At 43.6% G+C, this 19,786-nt stretch overlaps 2 long non-coding RNA genes across 2 annotated transcripts; both read right to left on the bottom strand.

The window, feature by feature from the left end:
- Positions 1 to 2,158: 2,158 nt before the first annotated feature.
- LOC116965676 lies at positions 2,159 to 5,694 on the bottom strand. The gene is made up of 3 exons (XR_004409545.1): positions 5,595 to 5,694; positions 2,570 to 2,889; positions 2,159 to 2,380 (listed from the first exon to the last, which is right to left on the bottom strand). It is a non-coding gene; the product is annotated as an uncharacterized LOC116965676 (long non-coding RNA).
- Positions 5,695 to 11,855: 6,161 nt separating this feature from the next.
- Positions 11,856 to 19,549, bottom strand: LOC116965690. The gene is made up of 2 exons (XR_006164969.1): positions 19,215 to 19,549; positions 11,856 to 17,022 (listed from the first exon to the last, which is right to left on the bottom strand). It is a non-coding gene; the product is annotated as an uncharacterized LOC116965690 (long non-coding RNA).
- Between the last annotated feature and the right edge of the window lie 237 nt (positions 19,550 to 19,786).

Raw genomic sequence — 19,786 nt, 5'->3', positions numbered from 1 at the left:
ATGTAATCAAAAATATTTCACAAAGGCAATGATTAAGTGTTAGAAACTAAAAAAGAATCTGACTACAGGACTACTTTATAAGCAACATTTTTAGTCACTGAATCTGTGTGTGTTGGAGCCTGTTAAATATTAACAGACAAGTGTTATGAAAGGATTAGCTTGGGCTGTGAGCAGGTATGGTGAGACGCGAGGCGTTCATGCTGGGTCTGAGTAGAACTGACAGTGCAATATTTTTCGATACCTCTGAGGTGAAAGCAGGAAAATGGATGCCTATTTAATATTCTAAATGGACAGATTTTTTTTTTTGTCAGAACATAAAGTAAGTGGAATTAAGAGGAACTTTCCCAGTTCTTAGCACTGTTCCCACATTTGGCAGTTATAAAACATTGTAGATACACATTATTGAACATATCTAAAAAAAAAAAAAAAATACCAAACAAACCAAACAACTTTCTTAATTTTATTTGGCAAAAAAATATGAAAACTAGTTTGTAATGGCTTTTTACCCAGGAAATCTAACTAGTGGGAACAAGAAGTAGGTTCTAGCATAGGGGCAGATGGTGATGGCCTTGTGAGTTTTCAATCAATCTTTGTCTGCTGTTTGATCTTTCCATGAGTGTCATTTCAGACAGTTACCGAGATGCTGCAGCAGCATCCTGTTAGTATCATCCATGCTGTTAGAGTTGCAAAATAGTCCTGACCAGTTTCTACAAACTAAACTGTAAGCAGGGCTGAATCTGGTAAAAGCTCAGTGACTGTATTCAGACAGGTTATTTTGCCACAGGAATCCTCCGTAGCAGCCGTGGTTGGTGCCTGAGTACAAGAGGCTGCTGGTTCTTCAGGCTGCTATGTGCTGGTGGCACTCAGATTTAAGTATTTCTCTCCATTTTTGGACTGCTAAAATCTTCCTAGGTGACTAAGTATAGCTGATGCAATTTTTTCATATGTCATAGAATCACAGAATGGTTTGGGTTGGAGGGGATCTTCGAACATCATGTAGTCTGACTCCCCTGCCATGGGCAGGGATATCTTCAACTAGAGATGGTTGCTCAAAGCCCCGTCCAACCTGGCCTTGAACACTTCCAATGATGGAGCATTCACAGCCTCCCTGGGCAGCCTGTTCCAGTGTCTCACCACCCTCATCGTAAAATAATTTCTTCCTAATATAAATATGTAAGTTTGAGCTCATAGTGAAGGATTATCAGGATTCAGAGATAAGCAGAAATGTAAACTTCAGCAGAAACATCTGATAAGCTCAACCTGTAGGATAGACCACCTGGGACCAAAACCTGCGTTGACTGCTCTGGGTGACCAGGCAAAGGAGGACAGGGGATGTCACAGCATGAGATGAGCTCCAGACCTGGCCTGGGGACAATCGTCCTGCTGAAAGCAAGTCTGTCTTTGGAGAGACTTTTCACCCACCCTGCTAGAGATATGTCCATGCACCCATGTCAGCTTCTCACAGAAAGCAATGAGTCAGGAAAGGGTTTAGCAATCACTGTAACACAGGAAAATCAATACATATGAAGAAATATCAGGCTAGAGCTGGAAAGTGATCTTGCCTCCATATGCAGTGATTGTAAGACTGCTGCTAGAATAGTCTGTCATCAGAGAGGGTATCAGAAGGGAGGAATTCAAAGGAAGGACACAGAAGATGACCCAGAATGGGGAGGGTATTCTTAGGATGCAGAAGGATTGAGTTACTCAAATTGTTCAAGAAAGGGTAAGAGGTCTTACAATTATTTTAGATGGGTATTTCCACATGAAAAGGACACTGGTTTGGGGGGTTACTTTTACAGGCATGAATTCATGGGAAAGAGGGAGGAGGAGGACCTTAATAGGGTTGCAATCTTCTGTCGGCACTGGCCAGGCCTGTGTATTTGCTTTGTTAGTGATACATGAACAACAGACACACATTCCCTCTTCCTCCTCTGGAAAGCTGCACAGCAACTCCATCCCTGGCTCTTCCATCCTGCAGACAGGATCTTACCAGGATTCAGCAGCTAGAAGCTGAACTCTGCCTTGAAATAGGACACAATTTCCTTGAAGTAAGGAAATTATCAGCTGGAATGATTCATCAGGGGAAATGCACAGGCTCTTAAAATTAAATTAAATGTCTTTCTAAACTGGCTGTCATCCGGGTTGCAGAGAACAGCTCTACATCCTCTTTATGCAGAAGTCCAGAGCACGTGAACACAGGGGTTCCTTTCACCTCCACAATCTACCAAACATACCCCTGATGTTTATAGATACTTTGGTTCCTGATTGTATTGACTTTGCCACAGTGTGCGCTCCCAAGCTGACCTGAGGCAGGATGCGGTGCTGCTCTATCTGCTATTTGTCAGGTTTGGCAGATACAGGGAGGAGGGAAATGGATCACCTGCGAAGAAAGAAAAAATGCTCTTTCATATTTTTTTTTTCCTAATTGTTAATCAGTGTAGCAGTTAATAATAAAAAAAAAAAAAAAAATAAATGGGGGCAGAGAGAAAAGAACCAACATCCAGTACAAAATTTCATGCCTCCTTGGTCAAATTTTTAAAATAAATATGTGGATGTAGAGAAATTCTACCTTTGTAAGCAGAAGTACCCATACAGAAACAGGTCACTCGGATCTCAATAACCAGCTCTGGCAGTTTGCATTGCATTGCAGCTCCATCCCTTTCGGTGCTGCATGCCTGAGCAAAGCCCACAGGGCTGATGGATGCGCTTCGGCTGACACAGATGAGGACGTGCCCGGGAGGAAGGGAAACGCCGTCGTGCCCTCCACTGCCTTCTCCGATCCCGATGCCTGCTGGCTGTGAAATGGTGGTGTATCCCTTCTGCTTCACACACGCGCTGGCCAAGCCTTAATGTGCATTCAGAACAAGCTGTTTTTCTTGGGCATGCCAGCTGCAATGCAGAGTAAAAGGAAAGGCAAACAGGCACTTAAATGGGCTTTGAAGCCCTCATTGTGATGCAGTGAGAATAAAAGCCTCTTTGCTGCCAAAGAAAAATCAATTGGCAGCGGTATGTCTCTCTGTTCACTGTATCCCCTGCTTACTCTCGCACCTTTACTCCGTTATGTTCCTCCACAAATTGACACCAGTTAAGACGTGGCAGCACGCTTCAGCTGGAGCTATTACATGGCTGGCCTGGGAGAGCTCCTCGCTCCTCTCTTCTCCTAACTCACCCTGGTCACCCGCCTTCCCACAGGGAGGCAGATACAGCACAGAGGTGGCAAGACCTCCCTGCATCCCTCCGCTTGGTTGGGGTGCAAGGCTGGGCGCTGACCGGGCCAGCGGCACCACCGAGACCCGGCTGTGGGTTCCCCTTCCCAAAGGTGGGGTTTGGTCACAGCACTGCTCTGGGCTGGCTCGGCAGCTTTGGCCAGGCATTACTCGTCACTGAGACTTTGCTTTCCTTCCCTCCCTCATCTTGCAAGCTTCTCAGCTCCTTTCTTTTGCTGGGCAATATACAGTATTATGTCAAATAACAAATAAATAACCTGTAACAACAGCCTGTGTTGGTCCGTTCCTCCCCCAGCCACATACATAGCACCTCTGTTACTCAATGCTCATCCATCCTAGTCACTCCAAGCAGGTTCCTGAGCACAGGACCATGAATGTCTACCCCCAATTGCTCCTCGCCCCCCCATTTTGGCTGAGCTAGAGCTCCCCCGGAGCAGCTTCCAGGCACAGCCTGGCAGTGGAGGCAGCGGGGTGCCCATCGCTGCCTACAGCAGCCGCCTCCATCTACAAGCCAGATGGTGAACTGGCACTGACACGGGCTGTCCCACCGCCGTCGGTCCTGGTGCCCAGGGGAGCTTCTGGGCCTGCTTCATTTACGAGTGTAGACACAGGGGCACAGTCAGCATGTCCGTGAGTCCACACAGCCGCAACACAGCCACTGTCTGTACGTAGACGGGGCACAGCCGTACCCAGAGAGCGGGTCCAACAGATGCAAATACTGTTTTTTAAAACCAAGCTGGACTGAACTCATAGCCCAAAAGGAGTTTGGAGGTAAAGCAGCTTCATATCCATTTTATTGCTTTCATTTCTCAGCTGTTCCAGAGACTGGAGTTGTCTCTGACACAATTAGGGCTCTATTGCTCTGCCTATAAAGTGCCCTGCACCAGAGCTTGTGGTACAGCCCTTGTGAACAAATTTTGATGGCAGTTATCCTCTATTGCTAAAAGATTTCTGCAATCATAACCTTGGCGTTTCCTTCATTTACTGAAGAGGCTATTATAAGAAAGTGGATCTTTATATTGCACAAAACATACCAGAGCATTTGGAATAGCGTATCAAAAGCAATAGATTGTATCTTCATGGGTAATTTTTGAATAACCAACTGGACAAAAATCTACATTTAAGTGCTCCCAAAGTCTAAAAGCTTTATACTCCAGGCAGATTTTGCATTTTGGTATTCTTACTGCTCAGCTTTGTACCCAGGGTTGAGAAGTGAGGAAATGTGGAAAATATGAGGTAGTCCTAACAGCTATTTATATCACACTAAATTACAGAAAACATAAGCTTTCCCTTGAATAATGCTTGCACCACCTTTTTCCAAGCAGCTGCACAAAATCATTACACTTTGCAAAATTAATATGTTTGCTTGACTTTGGAAAAAAAAAATGCACATATCAGCATTTCGTTTTGATAACTTAAAAAATTATTATTATCTCCAAATGCCAATTTCTAGGTTTTGATTAACGGCAGACAATTTTACTTCAAAACTCTCCAGTTTTTACTGTAAAAGCCCGTAGGTCTTAGTAGAGGACTTGGGTTTATAATGAAAGCTGAAAATGCTTGTTTAATTATTTTGCATCCCCAAGCTGGAAGGATAATTTAACTAGTTTCTCAGAACAAACTCAGGTTTGCGAGATGAAAATCTGACCACAAGATGGCATCTCGTTCTCACAGTAACATTCAGTAATGGACAAGAACATTTCTGAAAAGAAAATGAAACGGTGATGGGCATTTCAGTAAACCAAAACCATTTTAGACAGGGCATTTGCTCATAACGCTGCCCAGCATGGCACAGGATTGGAGTAACAAAACACGGAGCAGCGAGCATCTCTTCCTCTCACCCCACCCAAACTGCGGTTTTCTCCACTCATGGGTCCCAATAAACATTTTGATCTAATGTTTTTAATTGCTGCAATTAAAAATAAAATGCTGCAAAAAATCTGTCTGAATCCAACATTAATATAATGCAGGCACTTTGAGACTTTTATAGACAAGGTTGATCATTAAAACAGATTTGAGAACCTTTTGATTGGGAGTTACTCTGAAAAACAATCTGTGGCTGATTTTCTTGACAGCAAAATACTTTGTCATTCTCAAGGATGAGACAACCGTTTTCTGTAATTTTTCGTTTCTAGTACACACCTAATATCTGTGGTATGTTTCCAGTTACCAAAGAGTGATGAGACACAAAATAAGGCTATGGGTTCAGCTGAGAATTACTTTAGTAATATATCCATGGGGAAAATGTGACTGGCTCTGGAACTGACACAGTACGAAAGCTAAATTTAAAAACACACACATTTTAGCTGACGCTGCTGTTTAAAACAGGAGGCTTTCAAACATAAATGTCTTTTGTTTCTTATGTACCCTATTAAGCAGTACATCTCCAGTCTCAGAGCACTGTATTAATTAAGGACTCAATGAGCGTGGATCCTCTGCAGCCTCAGACATTTCCTCTCCCCGAGCAGTGGCCCGGGGACCCCGGTGCCCCAGGGGACGTGTCCCCAGAGCAGAGGGAGAGGAGAGGCAGTAGGGCTCCAGGCTGCCCTCTGTTTCATGGGATCATCACCACCATCATCATCAGCGCATGCACCACCCTCTGGTTTTGGCTGGGGTTTAAGCAGGAGCCATGTGATGAGGGAGGCAGCAGGGAAGAACTGGTTGCCCACTGGCTAGGAGCTGCCTGAAATCTCCCTCCTGGCCCGAGTCATGCCTCTCCACGCCAGGGGCAGCCGGGATTACAGGCAGCCCTGGGAGCAGGGGAGCGGGGGCAAACGGGCAGAAAGCAGATGTGTTACAAGGCGGGTGGAGTGGCCCGTGAAATTGCCCCAAAAAATCGGTCTATTTGGACGAGACAGTGTCTTGTAAACCACAGTCCTGAAGGCTGTTCCTCTAAGGGCGCATAGTACATCACTCCTTGCTCAGGCACGCTGCCCTGCTTGCTGCTGCTGTTTTGCTTGCTCTGAAGTGAAATATCTTGTAAATGTTCTGTAAATCACAAGCTAAGACAGCAAAAATGCTGCATCCGGCTGAAACTGCAGGGAGAGTTTCAGGAGTCAGGCTGCTATCATCTGTATTGGATTGACAGCACCTCTTCACAAAATTTGACGTGGGATCTGTAATGACCCTGAGAGGTCATGAACCCACCACAATGGCTCATCAGGAAGACAGCACCATGGTTCCCAGTAAAATACCGAGGCTTCAGCTCATCCGCTGAACCGTGAATATTGACTGCTGCAGCACCTTTGTCTTACTGAAGGCTTTCACTAATGCATTGGACAAGTATCCTGCTGCAATTAACATCCAAGGTCTAATAAACAAAAGCACAGTTCTCTTCAGCTGTGGCTTGGAGAAATGCCACAGTAAAGTTTTCCCAAGCTCTGCCCCTTTTGTAGCTGCGTAAGAGACTCCTTGTTCCAAAACATGAAGTGAATGATTGTGCGCTACTCCCATGTTTATTAGTGGGAGGCAACACTTTCCCAAGCCTTGTCTGCTCTTGAACCAAAAGAACCATGCAATTAAAAAAAAAAAAAAAAAAAAACCATTATGAGAAGTGTTCCGAAAATATCAGGGAAAATATAATTGAAATTGTCCTTTTCTTTCACACATTGAATTCTGTGTCATTTTTATCCTGCCTGTTTAAAAATGGCTCTGTTTTGTTTGTAGTGGGAAAACAATAGTGTAGACAATTTATTCAGAACAATCACTTATTTGAGTTCTGTTATAGTCAGAGAGCTTCAACAAAGCCTGTGTCATCATGGAAGCTCATGAATGCTACTACATATCTGCACACACCTAATGTGACATTCCTGACACTCCATTGCCATCTGAGTAGCTGCAAAAAAATATACTTTAGGATACACTTCAGAGCTGAGTGCATCTTGCAAGAGCTTCCACAATTTAAAACACAGAATCAAGAGGGGTTTTTAGATAAAATTTATTGAGAAATTTGCACTCAGAATTATTACTATTTTATTTCTACTACCATGGCTTAATTTCAGCTTTTCTCCTCTGCACTGTTTTCACCCAGGAGAGCTATTGCTCCATCCTGTGCTACATCAAACCCCTGACACTTGGAGAAAAGCCCACACTGAATGCCACTGTGCCAGCAGAGCTCACCAGAATGGACTACTACTCAGATAGCCATCCTCCAGACACATTTTCCCTTACAGATGTTTTTTCCAGATGCTTATTTCTACAGAGAACTTGTGTTTTTCCTTCCTTATGCATCTATTCATTTGTGGTATGAGGCTTGCAAAGGTTTTTATGTTTGTTCTGGTTTTACATGGTCCATAAGCACATTATTGTGACACAAAATAAATGTTTCCGTTCAGAATTTATACAGCTTTGGGATAGATCACAGACACAGATGTGTCTCAGAAATACTCCAGAGACTGGTAACATTCACTATTTGGTTAGCAAGAAAATCTTCTACTTACAGTAGATCCTTCCCACCTTGGTTGCAAAATTTATTTGAAGAATGGGATTTAGGAGAGGGTACAAATGCTCTTGTTTGGTAACAAACAACATATTTAAGCCTTGAAGAGATGGTTGAGCATTGCTTTGGTTCCACACTGAGTGGATCTAATCAATTAGTAAAATCAGTAACATCTCTTCAAAACGATGTTAAGGAGTCCTTATCAAATGCATATTGCTGGCATTACAGTACACAGAATATGTTACTGATCAATTGGCCTGTAATCTTCTCTTTTCACTATGAAACGAGGAAAGGTAGCACCACACTGCCAATAATAAAGATAATAGTCTGATATTGCCGTTTCTGCGTTATGTCTACAACGTATCATTAAGGAGATAAAATTATGTCAAAAGAGCACTTTAGATGGAAATGAAGAGAACTTCCCTCGGTTTCACTTCCAGCTGCCCCTGCTACGACTTGATTTCTGTGTTCAGACTGCAGTTTTCAACCCAAGGTGCTGGTGCTGCTCCAAAGTGGTGGTGAGGGTGTCCTGTGTGGTGCTTAAGGGAGGGGAGTGCTCACAGCAAATGGTGTGCAGACTTCTGCACTCACCCACACAAAATCAGCCTGGGCCCAGCTGGACACCACTGGATACAGATGGAGGGATCGGACCATGAAACCCAGTGCTCTCATATCTGAAAGCGAGATATGAAGACATTTAAATGAGTCCCTGATTTAGCTTGTAAGCATCCAGACTGTATTTGCACAGTGCCCAGCACACTGGGCTTTGGGAGCTCTAGAGATCAGAAAACAATAATGCCTGTTTTCTAGGTAGGATTTAAATAAGCACTATCGAATTATTTGAGCAAATAAATAAGTGCATTAATGTGCTGTGTAGCTCCCTTGACTCTGAATGAAAATGACCCAATAAAAATATCCAAATGCTTCAGTCGACTCACTTTTTTATCTATGTGACTTAAAAAAGGATTATTGTGTGACCATATTATTTATGTATTTTTCATGCACGATTAAGAAAACACAGTGATTGGAAAAATATCCCAATTGGGGCAGATAACATTTATGTGATATGTGGGCTGATTGGAGATTTAAAAGTGCTCTTTGTTATGCTACAGCCAGTTATGAAACAAATGATCTGGCTCCAACATAAACTGTTAATCTGAAAACATGCCAGAGGGAGACAGCTGTCAGTACATTAAAAAGTCATTTTCTCAGACAACAAAGACTTAAACCAATCATTTTATAAACATATTTCTTTGCCCAACCAGATTTCCGTAATTCTAATGGTTCATCTGCTGCATGGAGAAATAAAGTAAGTTTTTGCTCAAATGATTTGTCAGGAATTTCTACTTGGGAAGAACAGATGGTGCTAAAAAACTTGAACAAGGATAACAGCATTATCAGGCTTTCAACTACAAAATCCATTCTTTCTACACACGTCTAAAACGGAAGCAATGCATACCACAAACCTTTGACAGCAGACAATCCACAGTTTGAATTTAAATGACACTGTTCCTGGTGTCAAGGATCACATTTTGGAGCAATTTTCTGCAGTTTTGTGACAAAGGCTTTGGATTATAAATTAAAGTCATGGACAAACTTGCCAGTGGTGTAAACTTGTATATCTCTATTAAATTGGTGGATGTAGGGATTTAGACAGCACAAGGATCCAAAGTCACACTTTCCAAACAATCAATGCCATATTTCATGCCAATCCAAGTGGCTGTCTGGACAGGTCTTAGGGAGGTTGGTCCTCTAGATAAAGGTCAGAGCACTGTGTTTTCCCCAAAATCATTTTGTATTTCTGTAGCATCATCCAAACAATTATTACTGGATCCCCCACTGTCTTGACTCCTTTTCTGAAATATCACCTCTGTGACCCTCAGCCAGCTAGAGAAACCAGAGATCCTGAGTTACTCTGTCCGTCTGCACTTGCATACCCAATAGCCCAGAAAGTAAAGGTAGCACTCAAATGTAAAAGACTGAAATCCCAGACCTCTTACTTCAGCAAATAAAATAAAATTCAGCACCGAGGTAATCCATTACCTGGACTTCTGTGGGTTAGGGTACGAAGAATCACGAGTACTGAGGGGACAGGAAATCTCAAGTTCACTAATTCAAGCCAGAGAATTTATGAGGAGGGAATGGGGTGGCTTTACAAGCCTGTTAATGCCTGTGCTGGCATGGTTAATTTTGAGCTGACAAGCTATTGCTGGATAAAATATATTCATTGACTTTGCCTTTCACTCTTGTTCAGTGAGCCAAGTCTTGACAGAGTCTCTGGTTTTATGTGAAACTTATTTTACCTGTTACTCTTCTTAAAGGCACAGTTCCTGGTGTTGTTTTGTAGAAATTATTTTTCTTTTCTTCTTCTTGTTTGCTGTTCTTCCCATTTCCCCTTCCCTTCTCTCCCTTCTTCTTCCCCTCCTTCCAGCTTTTCCTTCCTCTCTTCCATCCTTCCATGTCCTTTTCCCCCCTTCCTTCCCTTTTTCCTGCACCTAAAATCAGCCTGCTGTAGACAGAAAAATAAAAAAGACCTGTATGGATGCTAAAGACACAGAAGCCAAACAGCAAGGAAAAGGAACCCTCCAATGCATTTATTTCTAAATTGTATAATTTGGGGCCAGGCTTCTGTGGGCTTTGAAAACATGGAACTGATAATAAGGTCACCCACTAGGATTTAAAACCAGGGCTGCCTCCACGGCGCAGTATTGAGAGAGGCAGGTGGCAGCTGTGCACAGATACAATCTGCTAAAGCAATAATAATGATTACTACTCAGCGCTCCTCTCCAGAAGCAGCACCGCTAATGAAAATGTGATCTGCTCTAACCTAAATATGTCATTACCAGCGACTTCTAAGACTAGTCTAACGGCACCGGTTGCATACACCACCAGCAAGGCCCACAGCTTCTGCTTCCCGAGAGATGGTGAGGCACTGGCTCCACTCTGCAGCACAGGGAGAAAAGAGCAACCACATAAATCTGCCTTTTCCCACAGACAGACCCCGCACGACTGGCTCTGTCTGGCTCCGGAGGCGTCTGGCCTGCGCGGGTGGGAGGGTGGCTGTGCCTGCGCCCAGAACTAGGAGCGCCCCGAGCCCCAAAACTCTCCTCGAGTCCCAGAGCTCTCCCCAGCCAGGCGCAGCCCCCTGGCACAGCGGATCCTTCCCTGGCATCCCTTCCCTGGCCAGGTGCTGCTCACCCCAGCTGAGCAGGATGATTCAGCGCTCGGTGGAAGACAAGCGTAGATGCTGCCAAAGTCTCCTCCAGTATGGTGATGTCTAAACCGGAGAGTTATTCAGGGCTCTCAGCCAGTTTTTAGCCTGTACCCATCCATCATCCACTCCTCAGTCTGGTGACTTCAGTCTGGAGCTGCTTTAAGGCCCAAAACCGACTTAGCGCCTGTCTGTTTCGAGGACTGGACGGATCTGCAGCGAGGGTCCGTGCAAGCCGGAGCACCAGTAGCCCTGCACCCCCGGCCCCAGCCCTGCACCCCCGGCCCCAGCCCTGTCACCCCCGGCCCCAGCCCTGTCACCCCTGGACCCAGCCCTGCACCCCCGGCCCCAGCCCTGCACCCCCGGCCCCAGCCCTGTCACCCCCGGCCCCAGCCCTGTCACCCCTGGCCCCAGCCCTGCACCCCCGGCCCCAGCCCTGTCACCCCCGGCCCCAGCCCTGTCACCCCTGGCCCCAGCCCTGCACCCCCGGCCCCAGCCCTGTCACCCCCGGCCCCAGCCCTGTCACCCCTGGCCCCAGCCCTGCACCCCCGGCCCCAGCCCTGTCACCCCCGGCCATGCCAGGGCTCCCGCCGGTGGCACAAGGGCAGGTCCCAGCCCGCAGAGAGCTACCGGCTCCGTGCTCCGCTACACACGAGCGGGTACAGAAACAATGAGGCAATGGGAGCATCCATCACGCTGTGGCATGGAAACGCTCCCACTTTGGCTAATGTGTAAGCTCAGAGCTGCTCACCTCTGAGAGAGGACCTCAGCGGAACGGGCAGCGGGCGCATACCCTGCAAGCATCGGATCTAAACATGCACAGCCTGGTCTTAAATAAAACTTGCTGTGGAACACGTCAAGTTACACAGAAAGAATCTTTTAAAAGCACACAATTCCTAACTAAGGAGATTCTCACTCTCATTAAAGCTGTTTTCAGCATTTACTATATATAAATGAAAGATATGAAAGGAAAAAAGAATTTTTTCTCAGTCTCTTAGTATTTTTAATATAATCAATTAAATCAGCAGAAACTACACCCGTTTCCAGTTCAGACTCCACCTGTTTTTTATGCCGTCGCATCGCCACTGTACACAGAATTTTCCCAGCAAGGAACAAATGAATGTAGTCAGTACTTCTTTCAGCTTGCAAGCGTACAGTCAGTAATGCCTTCTCAGGCACAAACGCGCACACCCACACACTTTGAACTCTGGCTGGCTGGAGGTTTCTGACACCGGTCAGGCTGTGAGGCCAAGTCAGGCAGTGAAATGGTGGTGGTGGAAGCGTCTTCTCTGGACCATCTACACCAATATTCTCCTTAACAAGAGACTACCCTGTCCCTTATCACTTGCTCAAACAGGAAAGTCTGATTTGTGATAAATATTTACAAAGCAAGCATTTGCGTTTCCATTTTTAAATCACGGCTCATTGTATTGCCCAGCCCCTTTATGGTGAGATAATTGATGTTTTCTTCTATCTCCACTTCGGTATCACACATAGCTCCATCCAGCTGCCCATGAAGCCATCAACTTTCTTCTTGAATTTGTGAGAGAATTGGGTATCCAAGAGAGAGGAGCCCAGTTGAATTAAACTGTTTCAGTGACAGGTGTACAAAAACTGTATATCCTGTATGGCAACTCTAGATGCGACATTCTCAGGTGTGAGGCCTTCTTTTTGGAAAATTCAGTGGAGACCCCCATTTGTATTTATTTATTTTTTTTAGACAGTATTTTTTAAAAAATATGTATCGTAGTCATCTATTTGACTAGCCACCTTCATCTGTCAGTCATCAACTTGTCTTAGCCAGCTTGGATGTTGCATGAAAATAAAATGCCAATGAGGGGAAAAAAAAGCAGACTAGTTTAGTTCATCTGCTAAATATACTCTCTTAAAAAGAGAACGGTGAGATAAATGATGCCTACCTAGCAGCTAAGGTCGTGTCTGCATCTGTGGCCTCTACAAACTTTAATAAGCAAGGTTCACTCTGTGCTTAGAAGAGGAAGAAATCTTCTGAAAATGACTGTTTGTGCACAGAACTATCACTCAAAACAGGCACCTGTGATGGAGAAACCACCAATCCCTAGTTTTGGACAGTCATGCTGCTTTCCTGGTTTTGCACTTGCATGTATTTCCTTTTTTAGCTATTTAGCTGTGTGATAAATTGCAATGGCAGCTGTTCTGAGTAACACAAGTAAGAGTGGGCTAAAGAAGGCGAGCTGCTACATAAATTGTGCCGTTTGCTACAGCTTTTAAGTTGCTTTAACAGCCATACTGATGAAATGTTGGTAACCATCTGCTACCAACATTTGTAAATAAATATAAACCAACCTAAATATTTCCCAGTTTGTTGCTCTGTTTCAGGCATGGGTGTCTTTTTTTGGTTTTGTTTGTTTTTGTCGTTTATGCACAGACTTGATTTCTTCAGACTATTAGCTGCCTGAGGGTGATTTCATTATGCTGTTCTTTGGTACCCCTCAATGCAAATTACTCATGACTGAACAGAGAGGGAGGATGCCTAATTCTGATTATTATTACTTCTTATTGATATTATTTATCAGTGGCAAAGCAAGCTGTAAAACTGTAACTTCTGCATGGCAAACTGGGAAGAGACTAACTATAAGCTTTCTTTACATGAGTTCCTTTTGCAAACCTGAGCAAGTGGGACAAACCTGTTCGACCTACAGAAGGAAGAGATTGGATAGCATTTAGGAGCCCTACCCAAAGCTTGGCCGTGTTTGGCTCTATAGAAATACGAGACAGAATTTTGAAAGTTTGAATCTTTAGTTTTGGCCTTACATCAGAGTTGACTGTATTATACACTGCAGCTCTGGAACACGACTCACTTCAGTGCATCCTCTCCCATGCATGCTGCTTCTCTGTCTTGTAATCTCTTTTATTTCCAGAACAGCTGCTTACTAGGAAAAATAACATTATGAAAATTGTACTAAAAATCAGCTATTGGGTATTCCTTCAAACATCTACCACAGTAGAAGTTACCTGTTGACATCATTTTGCACCACAGTGCCCCAGGGAAATAAAAGCTGCTCACTCTCATATCCGATTTCCTTTCCCACAGCTTTGTCTCTGCAACAGTACCTTTAAGTTAAGAGTGCTCAAAGGGAAACTCACATTTTGGGGAAAGTGTTTAAAATATTATGAAGAAATGAAAGGACTTCTTGATAGTCAGATTTTCCTATTAGATTGTTATTTTCTGATGACTGGTAGTTAAATTTTACAACATGTTTTTACAACTCCTCCAACACATCAAGGACTGTGCACTTTTGGACATCTTTTTTTCTTCTATTGATGCTCTGCATTGAGTTATTATCTCTTATTGAACATGACTTCTAAATAGATTGGTGAGATATAATATAGTAGAAATGTTTCCTGATTATTTTTTTTAAAAAAGTTTAAGTATTCCTTTCCCACTAGAGAGCTAGATCAAATATGAGCATAGCTGTATTATTTTGCACAAGCCAATGATCTTTTTTGCTTCCAGATGACTGCAATGCTTATGAAAGCTGCCAGGATGCATTAAAATCATTCATGAATTTGTAATAAGGGTCTTAAGTTCCACATGGCAAGTATTTTGCAGTAGAAAGGATACATTGCCAAAGGATTCATCCTTGTTAATAGCACACACTGCAGTTTTGAAATACTGGCCTTTCAGACTTCAGCAAGTAACTGAATGTCCTTTTGGCTTTGTTCCACTAATGACTCTGTGAAACAGGGCAGAATCCTAAAGTCAGAGAGTAAATGGGGTCTGCTTACTGGGTCAGGCTTCTAACTATATTTGATAGGAACAAAATGTTCAGAGAAGGTATCAAACAAGACAAAGAACAAGTCCAGAGCCATAAAACACCCAAAGGCAAGACATACATGAATTCATGAAGGGTGAAACAAAATAGTGGTGCAGAGTATCCCAAATATCATTCCCTCCTAGAAAGTATAAAAAGCAAGTCCAAAACCAGCTGTCAATCAAGAAACCCAGAGGCACAAGGAAGACTTAAGCAGCACCCTTATCCTCTGTACGATCACACACGTGATCTTGGCCAGACCATCTGAACACACACATTTTGGTGCTTCTGAGTATATGAGTGTGAAAACATAAAGGGAGACAGTCAGCTCTTTACAGAGATTTTGTTTATAAAATCTCATTCCTCTTCCATAAGATCTCACAGTGAGCCTTATCACACTCATTTCCCATGGTCTTTAGTTCTTCAAAATCCTTCAAAACCTAGAGATTGCAGGTACACACTCTTCCAACTGATGTACACACCCCCCTGGCAAAGATGTTTGCTGTAATCGCTGTTTAGCAGCTTTAAGTTAGGACGAAGGTGACACTGCAAAGAGAGGTTTTACAAAGTAATGGCAACAGAGGAGGTCTAGACAGCTTGAACGAGAATCCATATGGATAGAATTTTCTCACATGTGGACACAGCCAGCATAAAACCTACGCATCACATAAATTCTTCTTGAGCCTTTAAAATTAGGGAGTAAATGGTTTACAGGCCTTCGTCTGCCCCAGTTTCATCCTTTTCAAACACTTAGCCGAAAAGAAAATGGCAATAAATGAAGGCTTTACTGACTGCGTCGTCCCTTTATGGTAGTGGAAAGAACTAAGCAGATCTTGTAATAAATTTTCTTTAAAAAACAGAGGAAGTTGTACTGAGTTTTCCAGAAGGATATGAAATGAAAGCTTAGTGTAATACTGTAGGATCAGTGTGGAAGCTTGGGAGATTTAGGAGTCTGATTATAAGATGGAACATTTTAGTTTTGGGTTACCATTTCATATTCAGATCAGTTTCCAAGTTTCCATGAAAAGTTTCTATCTGCTGAAAATTAAGACACACGCTATGTAAGTTTGTATCTTCTGTCCTGGTTTGCAAAGCATCGTGCCGATCTACAAAAGTCAGAAGTAGGAAACTGGATTATCTCCTTGGTGCAAAAGGCAGCACCTGCTGAGTTATGTTAGACCAGGCTCTGCACACAGCTGGATCAAGAGGCTTCACAGGATCATCAGTCGGGCATTGTCACAGAGGCCCTCAAAATAGATGAGGCAGGTCTTCGAGATGAGATTTAGTCTAATAAAAATTGCTTAGCACCCTGACAAATGTTAGTAAACTCCAGGTTCAGGTGTCTGCCAAATGGAACTACTACTATTACCGCACAGCCAACTTCAGAATCGCTAAACTTGAGAACGATGACCCAAAATGCAGAATCACTCACCCAACATGGCGAGGGCTCTCAAGCTTGAGGAGTGACCTTGGCAGTGTCCTGACCCAAGCGGAGGGTCCCCGCCTGCAGCCTCGCTGCTCCGGAGAGGACCGGCTCAACCCATCCATCAGCGGGGCTCCCTCTGCACCCCAGCTGAACCTGGCCTGTGGTCACACATGGTCACACCAGCTCCCACTGGCTGAGGGCCCCAGTCACCATAAAGGTACAAAATTAAGGGCACAAAAAGAACTGGCGGCCGCTGCATTTCAGTGGCTGGAAAGCCCCAGTGGGTGTGCCTGCCCCAGGCACGTCTCACGGCAAGGGCGGATGGGGACACGTATGCCTACGTGAGGACTTCGGTGGATTTAGGGTGGTCAGACCTACAAGCTATTTTACTCTGAATGTGTCTGACTTCACAGGCATCCCATCCAGAGTTGTGTTCTGGTATGTTAAAAAAAAAATTCCTCGTCCTAGGCAAAATTGAGCAGCTTTGCACAAGCCTGTCCAAGTTCTTCTTCATCTGAGGGGATGGATCCAGCCAGTACATACTGCTTAGCCTGCAGCATCAGCCACTTCACAAACCGCAGTGGCAGCTACTGCTTTCTCAGGAGTGCCAGAGGATGAGCAAGATACATGTGAGATGCTGTATTCAACAACTCCTTAAAGTACGGATGCAATCTCAGAAATCCCAGCCTCCTCTCTTTCCTCCCCTCTCTCCCTTCTTCCCAACAGCTACCTGGTGAGGCTGAAGAGCCAGGTTTCCTCACACACTTCCTTCAGAAACCATTAAATTCTTTGCTGCACTGTGGTACAGCTTGTAGCAGTGGAGCAGGAAGGAGCACTACGGTGGTGTGACAATTTCTTCATAAATGTCTGCAGAGCAGTTAATTTCTTCATTTCTGGGGCCCTGGAGCACTACTCCAATATAAACACTGAAAAATGAAAGAGAAGAGGAACACCTAAGTAAAACAGAGAAATCTGCTGCTCACCAGCCCAACACACACAATGCTACCAACTGTCTTACGCAAACAGCTGCTGTGCCTTGCATCAGGCTCAGGCTAATGAACATGGTAAATAAAAGGAAGCCCTCACTGACTGGCAACTAGCACACTCCCTTCATTTCTGCACATTCAGATACTTTTAAAAGCAGGTTTTTATTTTCCAAAGCAAATGACATGTGTAAGCCATGGTTCAGGCCCTGTAATTCTCATATCCAGGCTGTAAGACTACACTTCAGCTTCAAACTATTCCTTCAGCTCTGAAAATTCAACCTCAAATGTGAACATCCGTGATGCTCATTTTGTAGCTGTACCTATCACACGTGTGGGCCTGACATCCGTGTCCCTGAGGGAAAGATATATGTGACTGTTAGAAACCAATTGTTTTTAAAAGAATTTCAACGTCCAGAAGTCTTCCACAGGCAAACCTGTAACCTCTACACAGAAAAGACAGGCATGTAAAGGTTCCAGGCATGATCTGATGATTTGCTAGCATCTAGCAATCAGGCTACTAGATTGCACTAAGTAGTATTTCATCAAGAAAGAGCGCTCCATGTGAAAAAAAAGGAACGCAGCAATGAAAACTGTCATTTACAGTCTCATGTATACTTACTTTGGCTCCACTGAGATTAAGTGTTCTGCATGAATCACAGTGGCACACTGATAGTTTAGCCAATGCTCAGACAGTACATCAGGGAAGAGAATTGCATATAATAACGCAACATCGTGTTTGGAGGCTTAAGAGGCAAAAATCTAGCAGTAATCACTTCCAAGGCTAGTAACTCAGTTCTTATTGCCTTCATAATGACTCCACAGTTATTCAGTCAATGAAAATGGAGTCTGATATTGAGCATCAAGAAGATAAATTAACAATAAAATGAGTCTCACTCGTACATCCACTGCCTACTTTAGTGGAGGCCTCCAAAGATACAGTGTGCACTTTGAAAGTATGTTGCCCTCCTCTTGAAGGTGCTGAGATGGTTGAATGAGAGGCAGGAGCAAAGCTTTTCTTTACAAAATACTAGGTTGCTTTTCTGAAGAAAAAAAACAAAAAACCAAAACAACACAAAATACGCTGTTAAAATTTAGTAAACAATTTTTTCATGGGAATTAATAAAGAGTTCATGTTATAAAGGACTTTTGATTTAACCATCATTTTGGCTATCAGTAAAAACACAACAAAATTATTTTAGGGGCTTCAGATTTGGCACTAACGCCATGCATGAAGTGCCAAATTCCAGGGTGTTTGCCTTATTAATTTTGCTACAAGACCCAATATTCCAGAAAAACCTACTATAGTCTAATTAAAAAAACAAACAGGCAAAAAACCCCTAGCAACCGACAAACCAACCAAAAACCTCCAGAATTGACATAAACCATAGCAGGCAAACACAAGCAAATTTAATCTTCTTTGATGTAAGCTTCGTTCATCCCACCCTATCTCTCTCCCCAGCTCCAAGCAGTTATCTTCTGTGTCTCAAGTCATGCTGGAAATAACATAGAGAGCAAACTCTTGGCTGGGGACCCCAAATGTCTTATGGTCAATGGATATATCCCCTGAAGACTTGCCTTGCATCTAAAATGTAATACCAAGGATCTTACAACTACAGCAGTTAAAAAAAATCCATCCATAATAAACCAGGGGGCTATCATTCATAGCTTAGAAATCAAAATACTGAGCTCATTCTTTAAAATCCGTCTTGTTAAAGCTGGTTATAAGACAATAAACAGAGGCTAATGAACAGAAGCCTCATTGTGTCATGTCTAAAATTAGACTGCATGACATTCGCATTGTCATGGGTTTGTGGAATACTCAAAGGCTATTATATTACGGTTTTAAGCATCATATGTATCTTTATCAATTTGATAATTACAGCTTGTTCGGTATATTGTTAATTCAATGGGTGACAGGATAGTTTCTTACAGGAACAGATTATGGAGTTGGCATAAAGAGGGGTAATTAATAAATACTGAAACACTGAAAAAAAAATGCAAACAGCAAGTCTTCTGAAGTCCCTGAAACAAATAGCACAGACAGAAAGGACAGCATTCCCTCTGTTTGTCGCTGCATTCCCAGCGGAGGTACTCGATCCTGAAACCAACTCACTCGGTTATCGTATCCTCACCTGTACAGCCCAAAGCAGCCTCGCTGGCAATGCCCTGTGCGAGACGCAGCAAAGTGCCAGCACAGGAAAAGAGACGGGAACACAGAGCTGGAATGGGAGGAGGGGGCGGGACAAGTCGGGATTTAGATCATCTGAAACTGCCATGGAATCGTACCCTACACTGCTTAAAATAAGCAGGCTCATTTTGAGCGAAATGAGTTAAAGAATGATCCTATGAGTGGCAATCCGGGCAGGCTTGAGAAAATTGCATCCTCCGTCTGGAACAGAGATGTGGAGGCAGAGAGAGGCTGAGGAAGACAGAAAGCTTCAGCTGAGCTAGACCTGGCTAGACACAGTTCCCACCACGCCTGACATACCACCTGAAACTGCATACAGCAGAGTGATTCCGACCAGGAGGAGATTTAATTAAGAAACTCCAGGTTAAGGTCTGAAGAAATCCAGCCAAGTAACGGACAGGAGGGAGAAAACCAGTGGAACAATGTCCCTGTATCACTGGATGAAACCATAAACTGAAACCAAGCTGGAAATCTGACAAAAAAAAATTAAAACAGATACAGGATCCAAAATTAAAA

The sequence above is a fragment of the Tyto alba genome, unplaced genomic scaffold (genome assembly GCF_018691265.1).
Source record: "Tyto alba isolate M040663 unplaced genomic scaffold, T.alba_DEE_v4.0 Super-Scaffold_14, whole genome shotgun sequence".
Lineage (NCBI taxonomy): Eukaryota > Metazoa > Chordata > Aves > Strigiformes > Tytonidae > Tyto > Tyto alba.
Note: the sequence above shows the minus strand (reverse complement) of the source record. Positions and strands in the feature narration are given on the sequence as shown.